The sequence below is a fragment of the Eleutherodactylus coqui genome, chromosome 5 (assembly GCF_035609145.1).
Source record: "Eleutherodactylus coqui strain aEleCoq1 chromosome 5, aEleCoq1.hap1, whole genome shotgun sequence".
NCBI classification, from domain to species: domain Eukaryota; kingdom Metazoa; phylum Chordata; class Amphibia; order Anura; family Eleutherodactylidae; genus Eleutherodactylus; species Eleutherodactylus coqui.
In genome coordinates, this window is record NC_089841.1 from 243,988,300 (window position 1) to 244,015,925 (window position 27,626).

At 48.0% G+C, this 27,626-nt stretch overlaps 1 protein-coding gene across 3 annotated transcripts in view; it reads right to left on the minus strand.

Moving 5' to 3' along the window:
• The window catches only part of CORO2A (coronin 2A), a 105,447-nt gene extending 78,875 nt beyond the window's left edge, over positions 1-26,572 (minus strand). For 2 of the 3 annotated variants that reach the window (XM_066604413.1, XM_066604412.1), the window contains exon 1: positions 19,872-20,068. The gene's annotated coding sequence lies outside the window, so the exon portion shown is untranslated. Of the gene's footprint in view, positions 1-19,871; positions 20,069-26,551 lie in introns of those variants that run through there. The other variant, XM_066604414.1, reaches the window with a different exon arrangement.
• Positions 26,573-27,626: the final 1,054 nt, after the last annotated feature.

Below are 27,626 nucleotides of genomic sequence, written 5' to 3' on the forward strand. Positions count from 1 at the left end.
GAGGATGGAAGAGCCAGAAGCAGGAACTGAGGCTCCCGCCCCCTCTCTGCCTCCTCTCCGCCCCTCTGCACTATTTGCAATGAGAGGAGGCAGGACGGGGCGGGGCTAAGGTCTGGGAATTAGCCCCGCCCCGTCTCTCCCCATTGCAAATAGTGCAGGGGGCGGAGAGGAGGCAGAGAGGGGGCGGGAGCACAGTTCCTGGCCCTGGCTCTTCCATCCTCCCCCCTCTGCACACGAGGACAATGTATATCGGCTCGGCGTGAAAACCGAGCCGATATACGTTCGTGTGAATGCACCCTCAAATCCTAAATTCACATTACTGTTGGATTTCAGGTTAGACTTCATAAAATGTTTCCACTTTGTAACCTACTTTTAAAGCATTTCACGTTAATTTGCTAGACTTGAAATGTGCTAATGTAAAAAAAAAAAACTGGAAAATTGTAATGTTCAAAAACTTTTGACTGATTGTGTACAAGGGATCCATGTTTGTCAAATACTGATCTAAACCAAGGGCGTACATACCATAGAGACAGCTCATGCAACTACTATGGGGAGGTTAGAAAGAAAGGGCTCCATGTCTGACTGCACCATTAGGCCGAATGCAGACGGCCGAGTCGGATTCTGACTGCGAGATTCTCGCAGAGGGATGCGGCCCTTTGCCCCTGCAGTGACCCGCAGCTTACCTGTCGCTCTGTTCTGCGAATGTGCCTGCTGGGATATGATTGCATTAACCAACGCACTACTATGGCAGCGTGCAACGGCGGAAATTCTGTGCGGAATCTCACCGCTGAATTTCCGCCCGTGTGCATTCCGCCTTACTTTTACAACTGGGTAGCACGAACATATGCAGGACTTCCCTCCAAAGAGAAACTGCATTATTAGAAAACAAGAAGATAGAAAATTGTCTGCAAGGTTCATTTTAACGCCCTATGTCCACGTGCGGATTTTAATTATAAAATGCGCACATGTCTCCTGCGGGAGAGATCTGCACCTCTTGCCGCCCATTGGAATGCATAAGCATCCGCCTGCCAAGTAAAAGCATGCGGATGTGATTTTTTTTTCCCGGAATGTGGGAAGAAATTGCAGCATGCTCCGTTTTCCATTGAAGTCAATGGAGGCTGTCACTGTGCATGTGCCGCGGATCCGTGGGAAAGCAGGAGATTCAAAATAGCAAAAAAAACCAGTGCGCCCAGACACATCCGCTGTGCTGAAAAAAGAAGATCCGGCTGGCATGGAGGGGACCCGCACTGGATCCGGAGAGGTAAGAAGCTGCCTTTCTCCTGTCATGCCCGTGGGCACGCACGGATTCCACTGCGGGATTCAGTGGATATAAGGCCCAAGGCCCCCTGTCCACGGCAGTGGCACCGTCTGAAGCCTTCCATAGCATTGCTATGAAAAGCGCCGCCCCCGTGTCCACGAGCAGAGAATCATTGCGATTCTCCGCTCGCGGCCGGCAATTCGCAGCATGCTGCGAATTGCCCCGATTCTCCGCGGTCAGCCTATCTATCAGATTAGGCTGACAGCGGAGATCCGTCTGCGGCTTCTGCTCCCAGGCGTTGGCGGATACCGCAACGCCCATGGACAGGGGGGCTAAAGAATACAGAATGGAATAACAATGGATTTATTTATTTTAAATACCCCCAGCCTCAAAAAAACAAAGACACTAGAAAAAGTGCCCTATTTCTACAGACTGTCCAGGAATTATTGGGAAGGTTGGCAGCCCTGTGCGAGATACAGTCTGTCTTTTGTTACCCAAATCATAAACCGAGGTAATAAGTAACCGAGGTCTGGTCATACGGCAACAAAAGACAAAGTCAACACATTCAGTCATGGAACAAAGTCAGTTGTTGATCTCTAGTTTACAATGTTCACCAGTCAATAAAGAAAATGCGTTGGAAAATAGAATCCGTACTGAACCTTATTCTCCCAGAGATACGATGCAAGTCTGAGGCCGCCCTCACACTGGGGAGACAATCGCACCAGATTTGTGCCCTGCGAGACACACAGATCTCGCCCAAATATGACCCCCATTCTTTTGAATGGAATCCTACACATCAGCGCTGTTTTTCTGCACGGCACCGCGATGCATGAAACAAATCGCAGCATGTTCTAACTCCCTGCGTCTCCCCGCATCGCAGTCCATTGCTTCCAGTGGGACCGGCCGCAGCATCATGAGGTCTCCCATTGAAAATAATGGGAGAAACTCTGCGATCTTCCACCGTGCCCGACAGCCACCCAGGAGGATCGCTTCTTCCCTGGAGTGATGTGAGGCTGTAAGACACATGAAAACGCCTCGCACCCTTTGGGAATTCACATGTTGTGGACTGCGATATGTTGGCGTGATTCACGGTCCCATATTTCGCTCGCCAGTTGAAGTTCGCCTAAGACCGTATTCGCACAAATGTATTTGCACACTTATATGCACTCATAAAATTTGCGCATGTAATACGCAAAAAACAGAACCCATTGATTTTAATGGGTTTGTTCACATGCGTGCATTTGGCATGCGCAATTTAGTCTTGCAAAAAAACACGCCGCGTGCTCTATTTTCCTGCATCTCCTGAAATTATTATCCATTTCAGTGGCTGAGAGCATCGATGCGTGTTCTTTGCATATACACAATTGCGCATCACTTACGCACGCACAAAAGGTACAGTAAAATACATCGAGTGCACATGCAAATCTGCGACACCCATTTTGCAAAAACGCGCTGTAAAAACGCACGCAAATACACTTAGGCTCATGTGAATCCAGCCTAAATCTTCCAATAAAGCAAAGTAAGTAGCCGTTGACTGTTGTAAGGGGATGTCCCATGATTAAACCTTAATTTAAGGATTTTTTCTGCAGAATAGACAGCGTATTAACCCTAGGTGACATGACAGAATATATTGCGGTAAATTTAGGGGCGGAGTCTGCGCCCAAATCCGGATCGTTTTAGCATTCCCTTGAATGTCATGAGTATCTGCGCTGTAGTTGATTCGACAAGTTTTTTTACATTACAGGGAAAAAAAGTTGGTATGACAATTCTTGGTGTGGAAACCACATGGGGCGACCGAGTGGCTTCATTGGCTGGGCCTAATTCATGGGCAGATCTGCATGAAAATCTGTGGCAGAATTTGGAGACTCAGCCTCGGCGTTCTACATTAAATGGTCAGATCCAGGTTGGAGACATGCAATTGGCAATGAAATATCGATACTACAGTATCACCAAAATAAATGGGATTTTGAGAATTCCTGCTCACATGTGGTGTGGACTTTAGATCCGAGCATGTTATTACAGGCTTCAGTTCACCTTTTATAATGAGAGTGACAGCCGCACCAAAATCCAAAGGATATTTTCTACATTGCTACATTTGAACACTGCCAAAGAATATGTTCACACATGATGAATTCCCTTCAGATCCCCTATCCTGTGGTCAGGAGATAACTTATGACTCTGGCACAACCCCTTTAAGGGCGGCTTCAGACGACTGTATATACGGTGTCCCTCTCTGCAGGGGGAGGAGGCGGGCCGGGAACAGTGTACTGAGCGGAGGTTGGAGCTAAGTTGCCCCCTGCAGAGAGGGACGGCTGGGCTTGAAAACCCAGCCGATATACGTCGTCTGAAGCCGACCTGGCATGAGCGTAAGCATACCCGCATGTGCCCGAGCGCAGGGATTTTGCAGAATGTAAAATGCATTTTTGCCCGCGCATCTGCGTATGTTACTGTACTTTTTGCCCCCACAAGGCCTGATCATCTGTGTGCAGCAAACAAAGACGCACACACTGCAATCTGTACGAAGCCGTGTTTTTACCATCACCTGGGTCAGAGTGCACGCCTCTAATGCGATTTTATTCGCATTTTTGAACGCACCCCATCATTGTGAGCAGGAAAGGGGAATCCCCGCACCCTAACGCATCCATCTATTGACAGAACCGAACAGTGCCGAAAGAACTGACTATAATTGAGATTATTCGGTTGCCACTCAGCTGCCTGGCCTTTTACTGGAAGAAAAAGCACTGCGTGCTGCGCTATTTCTTCCGGTGTTCTGTGCCGGATCTGCGGCGGATTCTCCGACTGGAGCTTCCAGAGCAGATGTGAAGGCAGCTCTACACTAATATTGTTTTGTGGCTATTGAGCCATTACTGTCAATCACCTAGGTTAGACATACGCAGACATTCATCTATCCATCAGGGCTTATTCAGACTTGCGTATTTCACGCCCAGCCGATATACGCTGACCCTTTCTGCAGGGGGGGGGGGGACGCGTGACGGGCCGGGAGCAAAGCACTGAGCTCCCGCCCCCTCTCTGCCCATCTCCACTGTCTGCAATGGGAGGGGTGGAATGGGGCAAAGCTAAGTGCCACCCCTTCCTATTGCAAATAGTAGCAAGGGGCAGAGAGGGGGCGGGAGCTCAGTGCACTGCTCCCATCCCAGCTCACCTCCTCCCCCTGCAGAAAGGGACAGCGTATATCGTTCGGACGTGAAAACCCGGCCGATATACACACGTGTGAATAAGCCCTCATCCCCACAGCTCATTCTGTGTCTATTCCTATTAGGCCTAATGCCCACGGACGGATTTCCGCAGCGTTTCACCTCAGCTATCAGGTTCTATTGAGCCTAATAACTCAATGTACACACTGCGGAATTCTGCAGCATGAAATTACCCGCGGCATGTCCTATTTGCTACGGGAATATGCGCGGACGGCTTTCATTGTAGTCAATAGCAGCCGCCCATCACTGCTTAGATGGAAGCATATATTGGCCGACCAATATACGCTTGTGTAAATAAGCCCTAAGGGCGCCTACCCACTAGCGATATTTTTTCTTGCGACGCGAGAGCAAGTGAAAATGCATGAATTTAAAAACCAATGATTTTCAATGCTTTCATACTCATTTGCAATTTTTCACTCAAGCTTCTTAGCACTAATAAATCATTGGTTTCATAATCATGTGTTTTCATGTGTTCTCGCATGGTGGGTAGGCGCCCATACACATTATTACATTTTGAGTGTTTCTATTAGTTATTTTTGCTCTTTATGACATGGTAGTTGGCGCTTATTCAGACGACCGTATATCGGTTGCGTATTCATGCTGGCGGATATACGGCGTCCCTCTCTGCAGGGGGAGGAGGCTGGAAGAGCCGGGAGCAGTGCACTGAGCTCCCACCCCCTCTCCACCCCTCGGCACTATTTGCAATGGTAGGGGGCAGAGCTAACTCCTGGGACTTTGTTCCGCTTCCTCTCATTGCAAATAGTGCTGAGGGGCGGAGAGGGGGCGGGAGCTCAGAGCACTGCTCCCGGCTCTTCCAGCCTCCTCCCCCTGCAGAGAGGGATGCCATATATTGGCCGTCGTGAATACCCGGCCGATATACGTTCGTCTGAATAAGCCCTTAATGGGAGTAAACGGAAAGTAGGATTCCATTGCAAAACACTATCATCAGCCTCTGATCTGCAATGGAAACTAGCATTCAACAGAATGTATTCAACTCCTCAAGAAATGCTGCTATTTCACTAATTCCCCTAGGCGAACCTAACTTTGGTTTATGGCCTCACTATTACATATACACAACCAGCATTGACATCAGTCTAATGCTATATGCCATGTCCATTTTGTTCTTTAAATAATAAAATAAGAACATGTACGTACATAAGTGTGCTTCAAACCACTATCCAGTTACCATATAGCAGTGTTCCCCAACTCCAGTCCTCAGGGACCACCAACAGGTCATATTTTCAGGATTTCCTCAGTGTTGCACAGGTGATGTAATTACTGTCGGTGCCTCAGACATTGCCACAGGGGTTCTTACTATAGGAGATCCTGAAAACATGACCTGTTGGTGGTCCTTGAGGACTGGAGTTGGGGACCCCTGCCATATAGCACTTCCATTGCTGAACACATAAGATGATCTGTGTGCATACCTACATGCGTGTTCCTCACACACCTGTGCATCAGGTATCAAGTTGCAATCTTCTGGTACTGAACTAGTTAAACTGCACAAGAGAGGACAACATTAAACAAGCTAAGGCTATGCCCTATCCTATTACCTTGTGGCTTTCCAGCTGGAGCGCACCATTTAGGAAACACAAAACAAAAGGATAGTTTTAACTTTCACCTGTCTGGCAACATTTCATACTCCGTGACATCCAAGCATGTAATCAGGAGCTGATACGGTGTATCTGCTGACACGGACTACAACTCTGCTCCTCTTATCTAGAAGTAAACTTCGTAGATCATAAATGATTGTCTACTATGAAGAAGTAGTGGAAGGTGTCTTCATCCTAAGTGCAACTCACAACATTCTTATCCAAAAAGTACAGCCAAAATGTAATGTGGCGAGTCCCAAATACAGAAGGAACCAGAAAGTTTCCATCGATCATACTACACTGGTCCTCTAGACCAGCGTTCCCCAACTCCAGTCCTCAGGGACCCCTAGCAGGTCATGTTTGCAGGATTTCCCCAGTCTTGCACAGGTGATGTAATTATTGTTGGTGCCTCAGACATTGCCACAGGTGTTCTTACTACAGGATATCCTGAAAACATGACCTGTTGGTGGTCCCTGAGGACTGGAGTTGGGGACCCCTGCTCTAGATGACTCCTGGTTTTTCTGTTATCTCACATACAATACAATTAGTGACAGGACTCACTAATCTCGCACGAATATGAACCCCATTTTGAATGGAGTCCTATACACAAGCAATGTGTCCTATCGCTTCGCATTCCTCGGAACACATCGTCCATTGATTTCAACGGGACCTTTAATGCCTTGCATGGCTCTCGCATGCCGTGTGATGAGCATGCGAGTGCGATGCGAGGTTTCCCATTGAAATCAATGGGAAACGCTTCCAATCAAATCGCATGTTCATAAGCGCGATATCGAGCTGAATTTCTCAGCCCACATATAGGTAGCCTAAAGGGATTGTCCAGTTGTAAATGACTTATGCTCTATCCTTTGGACAGGTTGTCGGTAGTAGATCTGTGAGGATCCATCACCCAGGACCCCCACCAAACAGCTGTTTGCTGAGGCTAGTACCCTGTTTCCCTGAAAATAAGACATACCCTGAAAATAAGACATGGCATTATCTTCCAAAATTTTTGAGGATGCAAAATGATTTTTCAGGCTTTTTGAGGATGCTTGATATATAAGCCCTACTCCAAAATTAAGCCCTGCTAACAGTTAATTTAAAAAGTCAATTTAAATAGTGTCCAGGCAGCTATACATGTAAAAAAGTTAAACCTTTTTGAACAAAAATTAATATAAGATACTGTCTTATTTTCGGGGAAACACGGTATGTACTGAGCTGATTTCTGCAGGAAACAGACAGTCCCGTTCTTACTGCAGTAGCTAAACTTGGTATTGAAGGCCAAGGTCCCATTGAAATGAGTAGGATCTTGACCTGCAATACCAAGCCTGGCCACGTCAATAAGAACGAAGCTGCCTGCTTCCAGCCAAAATCAGCTCAGTGCGCAAGTGCACTGGCCAGCAATCTGCTGATCAGTAGGGGTCCTGCATAATGGACTCCTGGCATCTACAATTGATGACCTGTCCTGAGGATAAGCTTTCAAGACTTTACAACTGGACAACCTCTTTAACCCCTTCCCGCTCCAGGGCGTAAGTTTACGTCCTGGGAGCAGGGTACTTCCCGTAACAGGGCGTAAACTTACGTCCTGGGGATAGCGCGAGATCAGATATGATTCCGGCTATCCCGCAGCGGGAGACGGCTGTCAGTGACAGCCAGCCTCCAGCTGCAACAGCGGGGAGTGCATCAGAGATGCGCCCCCCGCTGTTAACCCCTTCCCTGCCGCGATATAAGTAGATCGCGGCAGGGAAAGAGTTCACAGAGCGCGCTCCCTCTGTGTCTTCGGCCGGTTCTCGCGATGTTATCGCGAGAGCCCGGCCTATCGCCATGGCAACAGGACGCCAGACACTGGCGTCCTGTGTTGCCAGTGCCTTAGATCGCTGTATAAGCGATAAGGCATGGCAAGGCAGTAGCCCTGCCATGCCTTATCACAGCGATCATCAGGGCTGTGGTGAAAGTTCCCCAGAGGGACACAAATGTTGTAAAAAAAAAACAAAAGATTAAAAAAATGAATTAAAAAAAAAGTAAAAAAACCCTTTTTTATGCTTTTTCTCAGATTAGTATAAAAAAAGGTAAAAAAAAATTAAAACCCCACCAATGTGGTATTGTCGCATCCGTAACGACGCCTACAATAAGTTGCAGATGCTTTTGACTGTGCACGGAAAAAACTGAGGCAAAATGCTAATTGTTAGCATTTTGCCTCACTAAAAACGCAATACAAGTGATCAAAAAAGCCGTATGTACCCCAAAATGGTACCAAAATGGTACCAATAAAAACTACAGCTCGTCTCACAAAAAATAAGCCCTCACAGAGCTCCGTACATCAAAAAATAAAAAAGTTACAGGACTATGAATGCAGCGATTTAGAAAAAAAAGGGTTTTTTTGCAGAAAAGTGCGAAAACCTAAAAAAAATGTAAGAATTTTGGTATCGTTGTAACCGTACCGCTCTGCAGAAAAAAATAGAATGTCTTTTTTATGCTGCATGATTAACGCTGTAAAAAATAAATAAATCTATGGCAGAATTGATGCGTTTTCTCTCCCTGCTATCATTAAAAAAAAATAAAAGTTTTACAATATATTCAATGTACCCAAAAATGACGCCGTTAAAAACTACAGTTCGCAACACAAAACACAAGCCCTTATACGACGGAAAAATTAAAAAGTTATGACTTTTGATAAATGGAGAAGAAAATCCGCCAAAAAAAACGTTGTGTCCTTAAGCCCAAAATAGGCCCTGTCATGAAGGGGTTAAGCTTAGGCCAGGAGACATGGCAGAACCAGAGTTCATTATTTTGACTGCTCCTACCTTGGCAACCATTGAGCGAGTGGGGTAAGGCCTCCTACACAGGCGGATATTTGCTGCGGAATTCGCAGTCGGAATCTGCAGTAAACACTGCCCATTACTCCCTATGGAGATCAGCTGCTGCCAACACACGAGCGGAGAGCAAATGCAGAGGAAAAATCGCAACATGCTCCATATTCATGCAGGCTCCGCACGGACAGTTTTCATTGAAGTCAATGGAAGCCATCCGGCCATCGGCCCGTCTGCAATGAACATTGTGGACAGGTCGCAGATTCCGCGTTCTCGCCTAGGGACAGTCCGGGAAAAGAAAAATAAAACCTGTCCTGCACATGTGTGATGGTGAGCCACCAGGTTCATCCGCAGTACAGAAAAGACGGCGACAGAGCAAGTAAGCGTGGACACCGCTGATGCCAGAGGCGGATTCCGCTGCAGAATTGACAAGCATTTGAGCAAAGGCTGTGTGCATAGCCCTATAGCCTATAATGGGTTCCTGTGCTGCCCGTGAATTAACACAGATAGCACAGGGACACAAATACGCTTTGGTACTAGTGGCCTAATACTGCAAATAGTTCTGACTAATGAAGATCTTCAATACGTTTTCCCATTTCCTATAAAGCATAATCATGGTATAAAGATGCAGTTTGCATTATTCATCATTTCCCGGCTCCGGACAGAGATAGTTTTCATTCACATTAGTCTTCAGTTTCATAGGAAATCAAACCGATCAGCGTGTTTTTGGAAAGTGGGAGGAAACTGGAGAACCTGCAGAGACATGCGAGGAACATACAAACTCCATGCAGATGTTACACTTGATTTGATTCGCACCAATGACCCCAGCGCTGTTGGTGAATGAAAATATTGTTTACGCCAACAAACTGACATACACTACCGTTCAAAAGTTTGGGGTCACATTGAAATGTCCTTATTTTTGAAGGAAAAGCACTGTACTTTTCAATGAAGATAACTTTAAACTAGTCCTAACTTTAAACAAATGCACTCTATACATTGCTAATGTGGTAAATGACTATTCTATCTGCAAATGTCTGTTTTTTTGTGCAATATCTACAAAGGTGTATAGAGGCCCATTTCCAGCAACTATCACTCCAGTGTTCTAATGGTACAATGTGTTTGCTCATTGGCTCAGAAGGCTAATTGATGATTAGAAAACCCTTGTGCAATCATGTTCACACATCTGAAAACAGTCTAGCTCGTTACAGAAGCTACAAAACTGACCTTCCTGTGAGTAGATTGAGTTTCTGGAGCATCACATTTGTGGGGTCAATTAAACGCTCAAAATGGCCAGAAAAAGAGAACTTTCATCTGAAACTCGACAGTCTATTCTTGTTCTTAGAAATGAAGGCTATTCCATGCGAGAAATTGCTAAGAAATTGAAGATTTCCTACAACGGTGTGTACTACTCCCTTCAGAGGACAGCACAAACAGGCTCTAACCAGAGTAGAAAAAGAAGTGGGAGGCCGCGTTGCACAACTAAGCAAGAAGATAAGCACATTAGAGTCTCTAGTTTGAGAAACAGACGCCTCACAGGTACCCAACTGGCATCTTCATTAAATAGTACCCGCAAAATACCAGTGTCAACATCTACAGTGAAGAGGCGGCTGCGGGATTTTGGGCTTCAGGGCAGAGTGGCAAAGAAAAAGCCATATCTGAGACTGGCCAATAAAAGAAAAAGATTAAGATGGGCAAAAGAACACAGACATTGGACAGAGGAAGACTGGAAAAAAGTGTTGTGGACGGATGAATCCAAGTTTGAGGTGTTTGGATCACAAAGAAGAACGTTTGTGAGACGCAGAACAAATGAAAAGATGCTGGAAGAATGCCTGACGTTATCTGTTAAGCATGGTGGAGGTAATGTGATGGTCTGGGGTTGCTTTGGTGCTGGTAAGGTGGGAGATTTGTACAGGGTAAAAGGGATTCTGAATAAGGAAGGCTATCACTCCATTTTACAACGCCATGCCATACCCAGTGGACAGCGCTTGATTGGAACCAATTTCATCCTACAACAGGACAATGACCCTAAACACACCTCCAAATTGTGCAAGAACTATTTACAGCAGAAGCAGGCAGCTGGTATTCTATCGGTAATGGAGTGGCCAGCGCAGTCACCAGATCTGAACCCCATTGAGCTGTTGTGGGAGCAGCTTGACCGTATGGTACGCCAGAAGTGCCCATCCAACCAATCCAACTTGTGGGAGATGCTTCTAGAAGCGTGGGGTGCAATTTCACAAGCTTACCTCAACAAATTAACAGCTAGAATGTCAAAGGTGTGCAATGCTGTAATTGCTGCAAAAGGAGGATTCTTTGACAAAAGCAAAGTTTGATGTAAAAACAATGTTATTTCAAATACAAATCATTATTTCTAACCTTGTCAATGTCTTGACTCTATTTTCTATTCATTTCACAACGCATGGTGGTGAATAAGTGTGACTTTTCATGGAAAACACAAAATTGTTTGGGTGACCCCAAACTTTTGAACGGTAGTGTATGAGAAATGGATAAAATTGTATGCAGTACAAGCAATCCTACTTAAGAAATACATCAACAGCACAAAGAGATCCTTGTCTTCATCGCTTCCTAAAATGTATCGAGATAAAAGGTAAAATGTTTCAGGTTGGTTAGCTCAGAAAATTGTCTAGATTTGATACATCCGAATTCCCTCCTACTCTCAGGTGTGAGCATTACAAGATCTGTTTCCAATCCATGAAGATCAGAATGTTATCATTCACTGACAGCAAGCATACAAATAAGAAAGTTGTATAGATTTTTATCATAAAATAAGGGCTTGGCCAGGACTTTTACTATTGATGACCTATCCTCAAGATAGGTCACCAATAGAGATGAGCGAACCCACTCGGCCACGCCCCTTTTTTGCCCCGAGCGCCGCGATTTTCGAGTACTTCCATACTCGGGTGAAAAGATTCGGGGGGCACCGTAGGTGAGTGGGGGGTTGCAGCGGGGAGAGGGAGAGAGAGAGGGCTCCCCCCTGTTCCCCGCTGCTACCCCCCGCTCCGCCACGCCTCCCCCGAATCTTTTCACCCGAGTACCGAAGTACTCGAAAATTGCGGTGCTCGATCGAGTAATTACTCGAAACGAGTATATTCTATATTCGCTCATCTCTAGTCACCAATAGTTGACCAGTGGGATCTGTCATTCGGGATTCTCACAGAGCAGCAGTCAGTGCTGGAAGAACATAGCGTATTGCAGCAGCCCCGCTTGCTCCTGCAGACACAGTTACCATTGTATTCAATGAGAGCTATGCCTGCAGTACCAACCTAGGCCACTGCAATGTTGTCAGTGCTATTTGCTTCCGGCACTGTTCACACTCACAGCCGGCTCAGGAATCCACTAATCAGTATTATGTATAATGCATAGAAGTGGAATGGAAGAATGGTGAAGAGAACTTTAGGTTGGAAGGAACTGAGGAGTTTTGGGGGCTGGGAGATGCTTTTAGAGGTACACAAGGATTTACAAACGGGTTGGCTTTTTTTGCTGTGACTACATTTGCTGATATCACCTATTTGGATTGCACTATTCAGTTGTTTGAGAAAGGGCCTCTCTGCCTCAAAATGCGTCATCCCACTGGTTACAATAAAGTTCTTTTCACCATTCTTTCATTCCCCGTCTTCGCTTTATATGGATTTGTGGCTAAATCCTAGACTTTTGGTTTTTTGAACGTGACACACCTGTAACTCTCAGGTCTATTAGGCCGCCTGCACATGGCCGGGTCGGATTCCATATGCGGGATCCCGCTGCGGAATCCGACCCTGTGCCCAGCCGGTGACCCCCGTGTACCTGGTCGCCGTCTTCATATCTTCGTTGCAGATGTGTCGGCCGCGCAAATCTGATCCACTCATGGACATTCGGCCTAAGCCCGGTCTCACACGGACGGGTCGGATTCCGCATGCGGGAGCCCGCAGTGGAATCCAGCCGACGCGTACCTCGTATAGGCTGTATCGTGGATGGCCGCAGCAAGCCGCCGTTGGACATGCACAGTTCGGATTTTTTTCCCCAATCTTTCCTCTTCCCATGCCATCGCTAAGCAATGACGTGAGTACTTGTGACCTATCCGCCATGTCAATGGCGGATGGGTCGTGGGTCAGATGGCTTCCATGGAAGCCGTGATGTGCAGAATCCACAATAAAATAGAACATGCTACGATTTTATTTCCACGAGTAGAAATCGCAATTACTGTCCGCTCATGTGAGTAAACATACGAATATTCTATTGTTTGAATGTGTGCGGAATACCGCCGATTGTCCGTGCGGGCAACGATTGTAAATTTCGCAAACCCAGTCATGTGAGACTGGCCTAACTTAGACAGTATCAGTAAGTCCCATTGTATATTGCAATAAAGTCTATGGTTACTTTTACAGAGAGTGAGAAATCGATGATCAGCCAATCAATGCAACGCTTGAAGAACTAATCACAGCCATCACATTGGTTCATTGAGTGCTCTATTGATTGGCTCAGCTGCAGAGTTTTAGAACCAGTCAGAGTCATCGCTTGCTGGAGGCGGGGTTTTTCGAACCCCGTTACCAGCAACCGTTTTTCTTTCAGTGGCTGAGGACTGCAAGCAAGCCTGCTGGAACTTCGAAGACCAGCGGGAGGGACCCGGACGGAGCCTGCTAGGTAATGTATTGATTTTTGTTTTTAATATAGTGCATCTAGGGCTTATATTTCAAGTTTCATGCCCCCTTCCACCTTCCCCCCAAAATCAAGGTAGGACTTATTTTAGGGGTAGGGCTTATTTTTCAGGAAAACACAGTAGCAGGGATTGCACACGGGACTATGAAAAGAGTCCGATTTTCAAGCGCCGCCAGGACTTCAAAGGACACCGCTGGATCCAGGGAGTAGGAGAGTGTAAAAAAAATACAGTGCCCAAATTCCTCTCATGTCCCTTAAACTTAGGTTAAGGATACTGTGGGGACGTGACAAGTTCCCTTAAAACTTTTTCTCTTGTTCAGTTCCTAGGATGCAGCTCACAGCGCTAGTGTCAAGCTAACCTAAGCTGTATTTCAATAAAACATAAAAAAGCTTCATGTAGTATTCCGGTTATCTATCTGACTCATTTATACATAATGCATACATATTCCACACGCTGCACACAGATTGTCACCGCTTACAGTGCGCCCTCTCCCCATGAGGGCTCATAATCTATTTGTCTACCATTATAATTTTGGAGTGTGGGAGGAAAGGAGAGGAAAGCTGTAAAAATGCAGAGAACATATAGACTCCAAGTAGAGATGAGCGAGCGTACTCGGAAAAGCACTACTCGCTCGAGTAATTTGCTTTATCCGAGTATCGCTGTGCTCGTCCCTGAAGATTCGGGTGCCGCTGCGGCTGACAGATGAGTCGCAGCGGGGAGCAGGGGAGAGCGGGCGGGAGAGAGGGAGAGAAAGATCTCCCCTCCGTTCCTCTCCGCTCTCCCCTGCAGCTCCCCGCTCCGTGCCGGCACCCGAATCTTCAGACCCGAGCACAGCGATACTCGGATAAAGCAAATTACTCGAGCGAGTAGTGCTTTTCCGAGTGCGCTCGCTCATCTCTAACTCCAAGCCATCCATCACATTTGAACCCTAATGTTGCAAGGCAAAAATGCTAGCCACTGAGCCACCTTATGACGCAGACTGACATAAGCCAAGGCGAGGGCTTGTTACAAATACAGTTAAGTATCAAAACAAGGGATATGTGTATGCAGCCTCGTCTGACATCTCTACTAAAGGATAAAAATACACCTATGACGGCACTGCAGTACAGAATGGCAAGCTACACCGATCAATAATGACATCTACAGTCAGAAGACACTGTATACATTACGCTGTGTATTCTGGGTGTTGCCGAACTAAGGCTACTTGCACACGGGCGTGTTTTCCGTCCGATTTTTGGACCGAAAAATCAGTCCGAGAATCGGCCCCGTTCATTTGAATAGGTGTATGCACACAGGAATTTTTTTTAGTCCAAGTGAAAAACAAAAATCGCAGCGTGTCCTATTCGTGTCTGATTTATGGGCAAGAACAGCACACAGATGTCCGATGCGAGCTGCGCCCCGACAATCTCGGTCGCAACTTTTAAAATGCCAGAGTGCAAGCAGCCTACAGTAATAGTGTGATGTATCCAGACATTGAGAAGCTTGCCTGTCTTCAGAATGTTATCTGTTTGTGCCATTCCAAGAACAGGTTTGAAGAAGGAAACAAGAAGCCTCTTAAAGAAACAGCGACAGGATCAAGCAACACAAAACAATGGGCCGTACAATCCAAATAACAGTGTAGGTGCGTCACACGCAGAGTGAAGGGGTGAAATCTGCTGTGAATCTGCACTAAAATCCACTCGGAATGGGGTGGATTTGATGCAGATGCTTTCCGCTAAAGACAATCAGCTGCACAGCACGTCCGCCACATGGAAATAACCTGCTATGCCGCTTCCTTCACTCATTTTTTTATTGCATATAAAGCCTGGTGTCACACAGGTTTAGGGCTTATTTAGACGACCGTATATCGGCTCGGTTTTCACGCCGAGCCGATATACGGTGTCCTTGTCTGCATGGGGGGGGGGGGGGGAAGGTGTAGGATGGAAGAGCCAGGAGCAGGAACTAAGCTCCCGCCCCTATTTGCAATGGGAGGGCGGGACAGGGGCAGAGCTAAGTGCCGTTACTTAGCTCTACCCCTGTCTCACCCCCTCCTATTGCAAATAGTGGCGAGGGGCGGGATCTCAGTTTCTGCTCCTGGCTCTTCCATCCTCCTCCCCCTGCAGACAAGGACACCGTATATCGGCTCGGCGTGAAAACCGAGCGGATATACGGTCGTCTGAAATAGCCCTTAAGTGCATTTACGTGTGCATTTGAGCAATGAGCGTTGCATATTTGCATGGCTTACTGTACTCTTTCCATACGCAAATTGTGCGCTTTTACGTACACAAAAACAACACGCAAGTATGAACCCATTCAATGAAACGGGCAGGTAAGTTAATTAGTTCAATATGTGCCATTTTCGTTCGCAAATATGCAGGAAAATAGAGCATGCTGGGTATTTTTTAATTTTGTGCAAACAAAAATGTGTGCGCAATCAACGGATTCTATTCATTGTAAGCGCAGATACGTTTGTGTGACACAGGCCAAAGGGTATGTTCACACAGGCATTTGCGAATTTGTTTAGTAATCAGTCTGATTCTCATGCGACTTTGCAATCCCTATCCTTTGTGTGGGTGTTTTCCATATATTTGTTACATAGTGCAGGACACAATGTTATAATGTAACCAATATCCAACAGCTGGATATTGCAGATATGCTACAAGCTGTGAACGGGCACATCTTACAAAGTCAGTGACTCATTTGTGTCCTGAACTTGTGGCATGTTTGTAAAGCTCATGGTCCATGAACAAACAAGAAGTATAACGTGATCACCAAAGTGGTACAAGCCGAAACAGAGCCTAGAGGTCCGGGCTGTGACGGTTTTTGATGAAAACTAATCATAGTGCTACATATAACTGGGGTTTCTGCATACGGATCTCAGCTTGCCCTAGCTAACTGTCTAGTAATATTACATTATTGTGCAGTTACTCTACGCCTCTGTGCTGCCCATTTACATGACCTCCTATGTGGCAGATGCCCCTCAAGTACTAAGAAGTGTCTGTAACTTCTGCATCGTTCTGGCTACATGTGGCTGAGATGGATTACTGTATGGACATAGAAGGCAGATTCAGTCTATGCATTGAGATGCCAAAGAAGTGTTCCGTTGGCACCTGCTGGGCAGATACATATTGGCATAGCTTTTTCAACTTTTCTATATAATTGACTGCCAAGAAACAAAATACTATATACTGAGCCTATAGCTATCCAGTCGGAGGTTCGGTTGCAGATCTGGCATGCAGAGCTTTTTCTTCCGTCCAAGAGCCAGGCAGCTGAGCGGAAACCAAACAGACCCCATTAAAGTCAACGGGGTCTGGTCAGCGCTGTTCGTTTGCGTCATGCGGCAGAGCCGTTTGGGGTACAGGACTCACATTGTTTTGCATATAGCAGCATCCGTCACCTCTAGGCTCCGATGTAAAAAACATGTAGACCAGAAGAATGTCCTTTAGGCTTCCATCAGGAGAACGCAGGCCTACTGATACATTTGACATGTATCTGGGACTGTCCTGGTAGATGTTCTAAGGGTTAGTTCACACAAGCACTTAGGAGGTTTCAGTTTTCCTGCTCCATTCTGGGAACATAAACCCCTGACCGAACAGATCCGTTGTATGATGGAATGGTACCAAAGGGTCCCCATTGATTATAATGGGGTCTGCTCAATTTCCGTTCAGCCCCAGCTCAGCATGCTGCACTTTTTTGTCCTGTTTTGTTAGCTGGAAACAGCAAAAAGAACCTCTGCCTCTAATGTGAACGCGCCCTAAGAGTGCACTGCAGATGCAGTGCGAGTATAACCTAAGGTGTGCAGCCAAGGCCTGCGTCACATGAACATATTTGCGCATACACTTACGGGTTCGTACATATAAGCATATTTTGCGTGCTCCATTTTTCTATGCATTTAGAAAATAACACATTTTGAACTAATTAACTTAAATGGTCATTTTAATGAAAATACAGCAAAACATGCAGATGCACAAGGGCCATTGCGTAAATGTGCTTACGCCCGTGTAACACCAGCCTAAGGCCTCCTTTTACATGGGACGACTGTTAGGTGCAGAAGCGCCCTCTAGTTGTCCCAGCGATAGTCGCTCCATGAATGGAGGCAGAGCGTGCCGGAGATCACTTCTGGGTCGCAAGCATTTACACCGAACGATTTATTAATTTAGAGTCCCGCGATCCGGGGAGAATGTGAATGACCGTCGTTCTCTTCCACACGTACGCAGCCGGCCTCACCTGATACAAAGTCCATGTTATAAACATCTCTAGCGAGAGTCAATGTGTCACGCCTGCGGCCGCGGATCCACTTATCGATTCCGTTCGGAGAGTAGGAAAGGGAATCCCCATGGCTGAACGGCCCCATCTCAGGACGTAACCGAAGCGCGCCTAACAGACCCCATTGACTTTAATGGGGTCCGTTCGCTTTCCACTCAGCTGCTCGGCTTTTTGCCGGATGAAAAAGTGCTGCATGCAGCGCTTTTTCTTTCGGTGTTTTGGGCCAGATTTGCAGCGGAACCTCCAACCGGTTCCAACGCAGATAAGAAGCCACCCTAAGGCGGGGCGGACCGGTTGGATTCCGCATGTGGGGGCCCGCAGTAGAACCCAAATCTGGTCGTGGCTTTTTCTTTGTTTTTCCTGCGCCGTCACTAGGCGATGACGAGGGTACCCACGGCCTATCCACAATGTCAAGGTCCGCAGGTCCGCACTCGCCTGCGTGAATGTAGCCTTAGGCCTCCCTCACACAGGCGCTATTTAGCGCGGCATTCTGAGTATAGCGGTATAACGCTCCCATTGTTTTCAATGGAGCCTAGCACATCAATAATGAGGTATGCTAAACCCACTGTCAGCCGCAGGGAGCTATGGCCGAAAACGAAGGTAAAATCGTGGCGCTTTGCGGCGCTGCTGTGAGAGGGAGGCTTTACTCAGAACTTTTAGACAATACGACCAATACGCTGCCTCATGTGATCAAACCGCGCCAAAGGTGTGCAGGGTAACGTACAGTCAGCCTCTGGTGAATGCTGCGTACAACAACAGCCCAGCGCTGAGGTAAACGTTAAGGCGCCATCACCGTACAGTAGGTGTAACTGTGTCTATTGAGAGTCCAGCAGCAGAGTCCATGGGTCAGGCACCCTGCAGGACTGCAGCCTGATGGGTCAGGCACCCTGCAGGACTGCAGCCTGATGGGTCAGGCACCCTGCTGGACTGCAGCCTGATGGGTCAGGCACCATGCTGGACTGCAGCCTGATGGGTCAGGCACCATGCTGGACTGCAGCCTGATGGGTCAGGCACCATGCTGGACTGCAGCCTGGCGGGTCAGGGACTATGCAGGACTGCAGGCTGATGGGTCAGGTACATGCTGGACTGCAGGCTGACGGGTCAGGCACCATGCAGGACTGCAGGCTGACGGGTCAGGCACCATGCAGGACTGCAGGCTGACGGGTCAGGCACCATGCAGGACTGCAGGCTGACGGGTCAGGCACCATGCAGGACTGCAGCCTGATGGGTCAGGGACCATGCTGGACTGCAGCCTGGCGGGTCAGGGACTATGCAGGACTGCAGGCTGATGGGTCAGGTACATGCTGGACTGCAGCCTGATGGGTCAGGCACCATGCTGGACTGCAGGCTGACGGGTCAGGCACCATGCAGGACTGCAGGCTGACGGGTCAGGCACCATGCAGGACTGCAGGCTGACGGGTCAGGCACCATGCAGGACTGCAGGCTGACGGGTCAGGCACCATGCTAGGACAGCAGGCTGATGGGTCAGGCACCATGCAGGACCGCAGGCTGATGGGTCAGGTACCATGTAGGACTGCAGCCCGACGGGTCAGGCACAATGCTAGGACCGCAGGCTGACGGGTCAGGCACCATGTAGGACTACAGCCTAATGGGTCAGGCACCATGTAGGACTGCAGCCTGATGGGTCAGGCACCATGTAGGACTGCGGGCTGACGGCTCAGCCACCATGTAGGACTGCGGGCTGACGAGTCAGGCACCATGCTGGACTGCAGGCTGATGGGTCAGGCACCATACTAGGACTGCAGACTGATAGGTCAGGCACCATGCTGGACTGCAGGCTGATGGGTCAGGCACCATGTAGGACTGACTGCAGGCTGTTGGGTCAGACACCATGTAGGACTGCAGGCTGACGGGTCAGGCACCATGTAGGACTGCAGGCTGATTAATCATGCACCACGTAGGACTGCAGGCTGTTGGGTCAGGTACCACGTAGGACTGCAGGCTGACGGCTCAGCAGCACACACAGCCGCATGGACCTGCAGCCTTCCTCACAGTCCCGGCACACATATGGCAGCAGGCTTCACCTGCAGCGCGGCACGAGAGAAATCACCTCAGAAAAGCGCGCCAGAGCGGACTTACCTCGGCGGCAGTGCCAGCGCTCCCCTCAGGTGCTGTCCGTGGTCTGAGGCGCTGCACTGCCGAGCAGACAAGCCCAGCCCTCTGTCCCAATGCACACCCTGTAAGCACACACTGCCGTCCTCCTCCTCCTCCCGTGTGCAGCCACTATCCCCTTCCAGATCCTGCAGGAACCTTCATTCATAAATCATGACAAGTGTGCGTTTATTGACTCGCCCTCAGTGCGGCGAGGCGGGAGGACCCGCCATGAAGCACTGTACCGAGCGGGCAGGGATGTGAGGGGAGACGGCACGCAGGGCACTCTCCCCTCCTTTGTGTGGGATGCGGTGATGGCAGCCTCCCGGGGCCAGAGTCCTGCTTATTAGGAGGGTGTGGCCAGTCCGGCATCAGGACAACAGGTTGCCCGCCACGGCCTGGGCTGCCGCCTCACAGCTGCTCTGTGCAGGCGGTTTATGAGGTGTTTGAGCTGGTAATGATGTTCATCATCTGCAGTCTGAGGAGCAGCCGGCACTTCTTGTAACAATGTCACCTAGAAGGAGTTGTGGGCAAGCTGTTCCATCTCAGATGGTGAGAGTGTAGGTGATTAGATGAACGGTGGCCTGAGGCCCTAAATATGGTCCCATCCTCGGTCTATACAAGTCTCTCAGAGGCTACTTGTGTGTACCAGACTTAAATTTCCCCTTGTTGGCCACTAGACGCCTCTACGACACAGAGAAGAGATGTCACCCCGTTACCAGAGGGGGCGCATTATTGGGGTGTGAGAAGTTGGATGGTCATATTGATGAATTGTCCCCCACCGGGCCGTTCTGACCAGACTGTTAGGAGGTGTTGGGACCAGGGGATGTGTGAGGGCACACAAGGTGACCAGGCTCAGGACGCCCCCCACAGACCACCAGTAGAGAGGAGTGTCTGACCAGACTGTTAGGGGGTGTTGGAACCAGTGGATGTGTGAGGGCACACAAGGTGACCGGGCTCAGGACGCCCCCCACAGACCACCAGTAAAGAGGAGTGTCTGACCAGACTGTTAGGGGGTGTTGGAACCAGTGGATGTGTCAGGGCACACAAGGTGACCGGGCTCAGTACGCCCCCTACAGACCACCAGTAGAAAGGAGCGTCTGACCAGACTGTTAGGTGGTGTTGGGACCAGTGGATGTGTGAGGGCACACAAGGTGACCGAGCTCTGGACCCCCCTACAGACCACCAGTAGAGAGAAGCGTCTGACCAGACTGTTAAGAGGTGTTGGGACCAGTGGATGTGTGAGGGCACACAAGGTGACCGGGCTCAGGACGCCCCCTACAGACCACCAGTAGAGAGGAGCATCTGACCAGACTGTTAGGGGGTGTTGGGACCAGTGGATGTGTGAGGGCACACAAGGTGACCGGGCTCAGGACGCCCCCTACAGACCACCAGTAGAGAGAAGCGTCTGACCAGACTGTTAAGAGGTGTTGGGACCAGTGGATGTGTGAGGGCACACAAGGTGACCGGGCTCAGGACACCCTCTACAGACCACCAGTAGAAAGGAGCATCTGACCAGACTGTTAGGTGGTGTTGGGACTAATGCATGTGTGAGGGCACACAAGGTGATTGGCCTCAGGACGCCCCCTACAGACCACCAGTAGAGAGGAGCAGCTGACCAGACTGTTAGAAGGTGTTGGACCAGTGGATGTGTGAGGGCACACAAGGTGATTGGCCTCAGGACGCCCCCGACAGACCACCAGTAGAGAGGAGCATCTGACCAGACTGTTAGAAGGTGTTGGGACCAGTGCGTGTGTGAGGGCACACAAGGTGATTGGCCTCAGGACGCCCCCGACAGACCACCAGTAGAGAGGAGCATCTGACCAGACTGTTAGAAGGTGTTGGGACCAGTGCGTGTGTGAGGGCACACAAGGTGATTGGCCTCAGGACGCTCCTACAGACCACCAGTAGAGAGGAGCGTCTGACCAGACTGTTAGGAGGTGTTGGGATCAGTGGATGTGTGAGGGCACACAAGATGACCGAGCCCGGGAAGCCCCCTACAGACCACCAGTAGAGAGGAGCATCTGACCAGACTGTTAGGAGGTGTTGGCACCAGTAGATGTGTGAGGGCACACAAGGTGACCGGGCTCAGGACGCCCCCTACAGACCACCAGTAGAGAGGAGCATCTGACCAGACTGTTAGGAGGTGTTGGGACCAGTGGATGTGTGAGGGCACACAAGGTGACTGGGCTCAGAACGCCCCCTACAGACCATCAGTAGAGAGGAGCATCTGACCAGACTGTTAGGGGGTGTTGGGACTAGTGGATGTGTGAGGGCACACAAGGTGACTGGGCTCTGGACCCCTGGCAGACCACCAGTAGAGAGGAGCGTCTGACCAGACTGTTAGGAGGTGTTGGGACCGCTGGATGTGTGAGGGCACACAAGGTGACCTGGCTCAGAACGCCCCCTACAGACCACCAGTAGAGGGGGCGGGAGCTCAGCACACGTGTAAACCCGGACGATATACGTCCATGTGAATAGCGCCTAATATGAAAAAGTCCTAACAGGGACTACCTGCATATTACAATGTATCTGTATTAGGGCCTTTTACACTGAACAATTATAATCATTCATTATAATCTGAGCGATAATCATCCTGTGTCAGTGCTTACACCATCTGAACAATGAATGATAATTTGTTCATGGTTTGAATCGTGCCAAAAAATCAAATGAGGAAATGCCCATTTAACAGGCAGTCATTCATCAATGAACGACTGCCTGTTTACTGTGAATGGAGGCGGACGGGCCGGAACGATCCCGAGCGGCTCCACCTCCATTCACTGAGCGATCGCTGTCTTCTGCTAAAGGGCCCTGAGATCTAAGGGGAGGATTATGTAACACGCAGTCTGTTAATACATGTAAAATGAAGAGGACTTTGTGCAACACGCATTCAAATGAGGAAGTTCTCAGTGTATGTAAATAAATATGTAAACAGTCCGAAAAAGGAAGTGGATGAAAGCGAGGAAGTAAAAGAGAGATGAATGTATTGTAAATAGAGATGAGCGGGCATACTCGATAAGGCAAACTACTCGAGTGAGCAGTGCCTTATTCGAGTACCTGCCCGCTCGTCTCTAAAGATTCGGCTGCCGGCGCGGGTGACAGGGGAGTCGTGGCGGTGAGCAGCGGGGGGGGGGGGGGGGGGGGGGGGGGGGAGAGAGATCCCCGCCCCCTGCTGGCACCCGAATCTTTAGAGACGAGCGGTCAGGTACTCGAATAAGGCACTCAGGCATTACTCAATCGAGTAGTTTGCCTTATCAAGTATGCTCGCTCATCTCTAATTGTAAAATGTCCATAAAGCAGACGTATTACAGAAGTACGGACCATATTTGCCCAATAGAAAGTAATACCAAGTTGGAGCCAAAAACGGGCAAACATAGGTCACACCGTATTTCTAAACCAAGGACGTGAAACATACAACCATGTGAATGGATGCATAGATTAACATTAGCTTCGAGTTAAAGTACACCTGTCTGAAAGCAGCCTAAGGGCCTATTGACACGAGCATATATTGGCCGCCGCTGTTTTCGTGGCCAACCGATTTACGCTACCATCTGATACATTGGATTCCAATACATCAGATCACATGGCCGTATTCCTGCAATGTAAAAGCACCCGGCCGGCCAATAAAGCGCAGCAAAGATAATCCTGGAACTATCTTTCTGCCCGGAATACATCGGCCGGTGCATAGACTCCTATGGGAGCCTATGACAGCGCCTGGAGAAGGGAGGTGGGAGGGAGTTTAGCAGTGTGACTGCTTAACTCCCTGCCCCTTCTCTCCTCCTCTCTCCTCCCCTCCGGCTGTTTGCAATGGGAGGGGGTGTGGCTGGTGGAGCTGTATTTTGCTATAACCTGTTTTTTTCTACCTTTGTAGTTGGCTTTCTACTATGCCATATCATTTACACTGTCATATGGTTGGGTTCGTTTCAACATTCCTTACTCATACAGTAGTCCTATTGTCACTTGTTTCTGCCTATTTGAATTATAGTGTCGTTTTTGGAACTATAACTCATTTCTTGTATCCCATTATGTTCTTCTGTGCAAGGCTTTGGCCCTTAACATTGCAAATCTGCTGTCCTACAGCTTAACCTGCTTCTGAACTTCTTTAATAAACTATCCCTATTTATGCATCAGATTTTCAAGTGTGTATTCACCATTTTTTTTATAATTATGCGACCCCTCCATGGCCATAATTAGTAATAAGACACCCCCCTGTGGCCCCATTGAGTAACAGAACCCCTCTCTGTGACCCCAGTGAGTAATAGGATCCTCTTGAAATGAATGTGGGACCTCTTCGTGGCTAACTAAATGGTCCAGCATGACTCATCCATAGGCAATGCCCCACAATCTACTGTACATTATAGTCAGTCTAACCATACCCCTCCTGCTTACCTAGGCTGTCCTTGACCCCTTTCTTCACTGCTCAATTGGCGGCATATCCAACACCATTCTAGACATCACTCAACAACTCAGTCAAATGGTTCCTGCTTAGAGTCCTGTAGCCCCAGCAGCTCACCCCAGAGATCACAACAGAGTCAACAAGGATGGACCCCTAATGTCAACGGAGGCTCTCAGGAAAGTCAGTCAATGGCATCAGTGCAGATAACTAAGGATCAATGCCAACCATAAATGGACCTCGCACCATCTGTCTGGTAAGTTGGATTGCCTTCAGGCATGGGTACACAAGGGGGAGGGAAGACTTCCAAATTCTACCAGCAGTATAGTCCCTGATTAAAATAGAATAGACTGGGTACTTTAGACCAGTCGCCAGTCGCCCATGTCAAAAAAATGTCCCTTTATCCTTCAGAAACACTTCTTTTTGTGGGATTTCACTTCTTGGAAGAAGTCAAAGAAAAGATTATAAGAGCACTTACACGGACATTTGGTCTTTGATTTCTGCTAATTCGGTGACAGTAGATCGAGAGCGCCGTTTAGGAACAGACAGAAAACTGATACTGATTAAGTCATTTAACAGTTGGCTTCAGGCCTTTCCGATTTTAGCATGCATTTACAGTTAAAATTTCCCTGATAAGTCTTATCCCTTCACTGTATATCTCTATACCATTTGGAGTGGTTACAAGGTTTGCAGGGGCTCTGTATGGTGGCGGTATGATGAGGAGTTTAAGAGATACCTTGCTTTGAAACCCAAAATTGTTGCAAAACTCAGGCCACTAATGTATGGATAGACTGTTGTTGCAAAGCTCCTCTCCCTCCTCCTCCTCTTCTGCTGTTACCTCCAACGCAACCAATCCTATCTCCAACCCCAGGAGAAGCAGTGGAATTTGTTGGCTGTTCAATCAGAGTGACTGCTGATTCTACGGGACCTACAGATTTAGACATGAGTGTTCCTTCTGTGGGGGAGCCCACTTCGCCCTCCACTGCTAACACCATAGCGGGTCACAGTTAGCACTAAGAGTTGTGGTAGGTCATTAAGATGCTGCCAATAAAACAGGATCCACCTTTATTAGAAAAGTTTTTTATTGGGGGGGTCATTCTGTTGAGACCCCAAAGTAACCCCTCCTCTGCAAAAAAAATTGTCGTAGTGACACATTTTCCCAAAGCCACTCAGGACTACACAGGATGCCTACACGTTTCATCCCCATACCGCATTCCTACTCATGGCATACTTAACACCTGTCACTTCCACCTATTTGTGACAGACCAATAAACACACTGAAAAAAAGGGGCACGTCAGCTTATGTATCAAAACAAATCCACTGACACTCGTGATTGGAAGTCCCAGAACAAGTGAATGGTGAGTAATAAATAGACTCAGATGTCGCATCTAATTAATCAATAGCAATGGCAAAGAATATGTGCAAAAAGTTGTCATCCACCCAGAGGCGTAACTTGTAGCTTTTGGGCCCCAATGCAAGATCTGTAACAGGGCTACCAAATATAATGGTTTATTCATAGTACTGGGCTCCCTATATGGAGAAGCGAGGCCTTATGGGCCCTTTAAAGCTCCTGTGTCTGGATGGAACTGTATCCCCTATAGTTACGCCCCTGCACCCACCATATTGAGATCAGCATTGCCGATCATGCATACATACAAACTCATATTAGAAGCTGACAAACATTTACAAATATACCATATATGCTGTAAAACATATTATGCCCTAAAAAAAGTTTACTTACCATACAAATGCTGGTATAGAAATGTATTGACCCACAAAGGAACAGCAAATGAAAAGGAAACTTTAATAATGAAACATTGATGCCTAGCTAGCATTCATGCCATTTGGATATACAGTATTTAGAGTGAACATCCAAAATGCCAGTCATAGGTGGCCCACTGTATGAACTCCTTGCCCTCAGATTTGCCCCCCATTCTAGAATTACTCTGTCATTTGGCCTTATGTTGCCTTCAGCTAAACGTTGTCTTAAAGCCAAGCATGTCCCAGTCTTTCAAAATTGCATTGCTAAGTCTCTTTCTTGTTTTCAGTGGCAGGACTTTCGCACATCTTGAGGCAGAGATGTTAGGAACTCCTTGCCCCAAATCCTGGTAGACAGTTTTGGATGGCAGATGTTGCCTCTGAATTAGGCCCCGTAACGTCAGTCACCAGGATGTCTCGAAGTAAAGCATGTAGTGATTTGGGCGGGCTAACAGGTTCTAGGGCTATGGTGAATTCAAAGGGTACACGCTATGCCGTCACAGTAGATTACCTCACCTTTTTCACAGCCAAGGCGCATCTGGCTTAGCATTGGCCGGTAGTCATCAGCTCTTCAGCCAATGGGCTTAGTCTGTCGATGTATGGTTCAAAAACGGATGTCTTTGGTTACAGTGGATACTCTTACATCCCCATGGAGGCTCCTCCTGCTCGGCGATTGCCTTTTCACTTCGGTGATTACGCGCACTTGGACCTATATTTTAATTCAACATGTTAGCAAGTCTTTAACACGTGTTTTGGTTCCTCAAAATTTTTGGCATTTGCTGACATGGCTTGACCTCCCTTCATCCAATTTCGGCACCCTCTCATTTAGGATTGGAGCTTTAACTACTGCAAATGAACTTGGCGGATGTCAGGCAGATATGATTCGTCTGGAAGTTGACACTTGTACAGTTTTTTTGATCTGTCTTACTCCCCAGGTACTTGTCCCTCGGTATGGTTGATCAGCCAGTTACCTATATAGGGCAGAATGGCTGACAATTACCTTGCCACGCGGCAGATCTCAAGGAAGCAGATGTCTTTTGGCTTGGTACCTGGGGTCTGCAGCAATTACAGGTCCGTGGTGGTGAACACTAGTCAACGAACCTCAGACCCTGCGGTTCGGGTTGTCTGTGCGGGCGGAAGTGACTTTTGTCAGGTTTGTCTAGGAGAACTACTGCTGGTTATGAAATCTGAACTAGACCTTTCTTTCTTTTTCCAAAAAGTCATCTTGGTGTTTTTGGAGGTGGTTCCTTGGGCAAAAAGGTTTGGTGTTCATGAGGTCCAGATGCATGCTTAACACCAAGGTGTCCTGTATTGTCCGGGCACAAGGTGGGGTTGTTGTTGGCATTATCAGTTAGAAGGGGTCAATATGTCCCCATTGCACACAATGGCCTTCATTTAACTGACATTGGGTTGGGTTTTTCTTCAAGCCAACATTGAGAAGGCGTTGTTGTTTTTGCAAAAAAGGGGGGCGGAGTGGCGCATAGGTTTATACGCTACTCCTGGTGGTGGCATCAGTCTGTGCAACGATGTAAACAGGTTACCCCACATTCACTCTCTTGGGGTGAAAATGGGGGATCTAGGTGATAAAAGA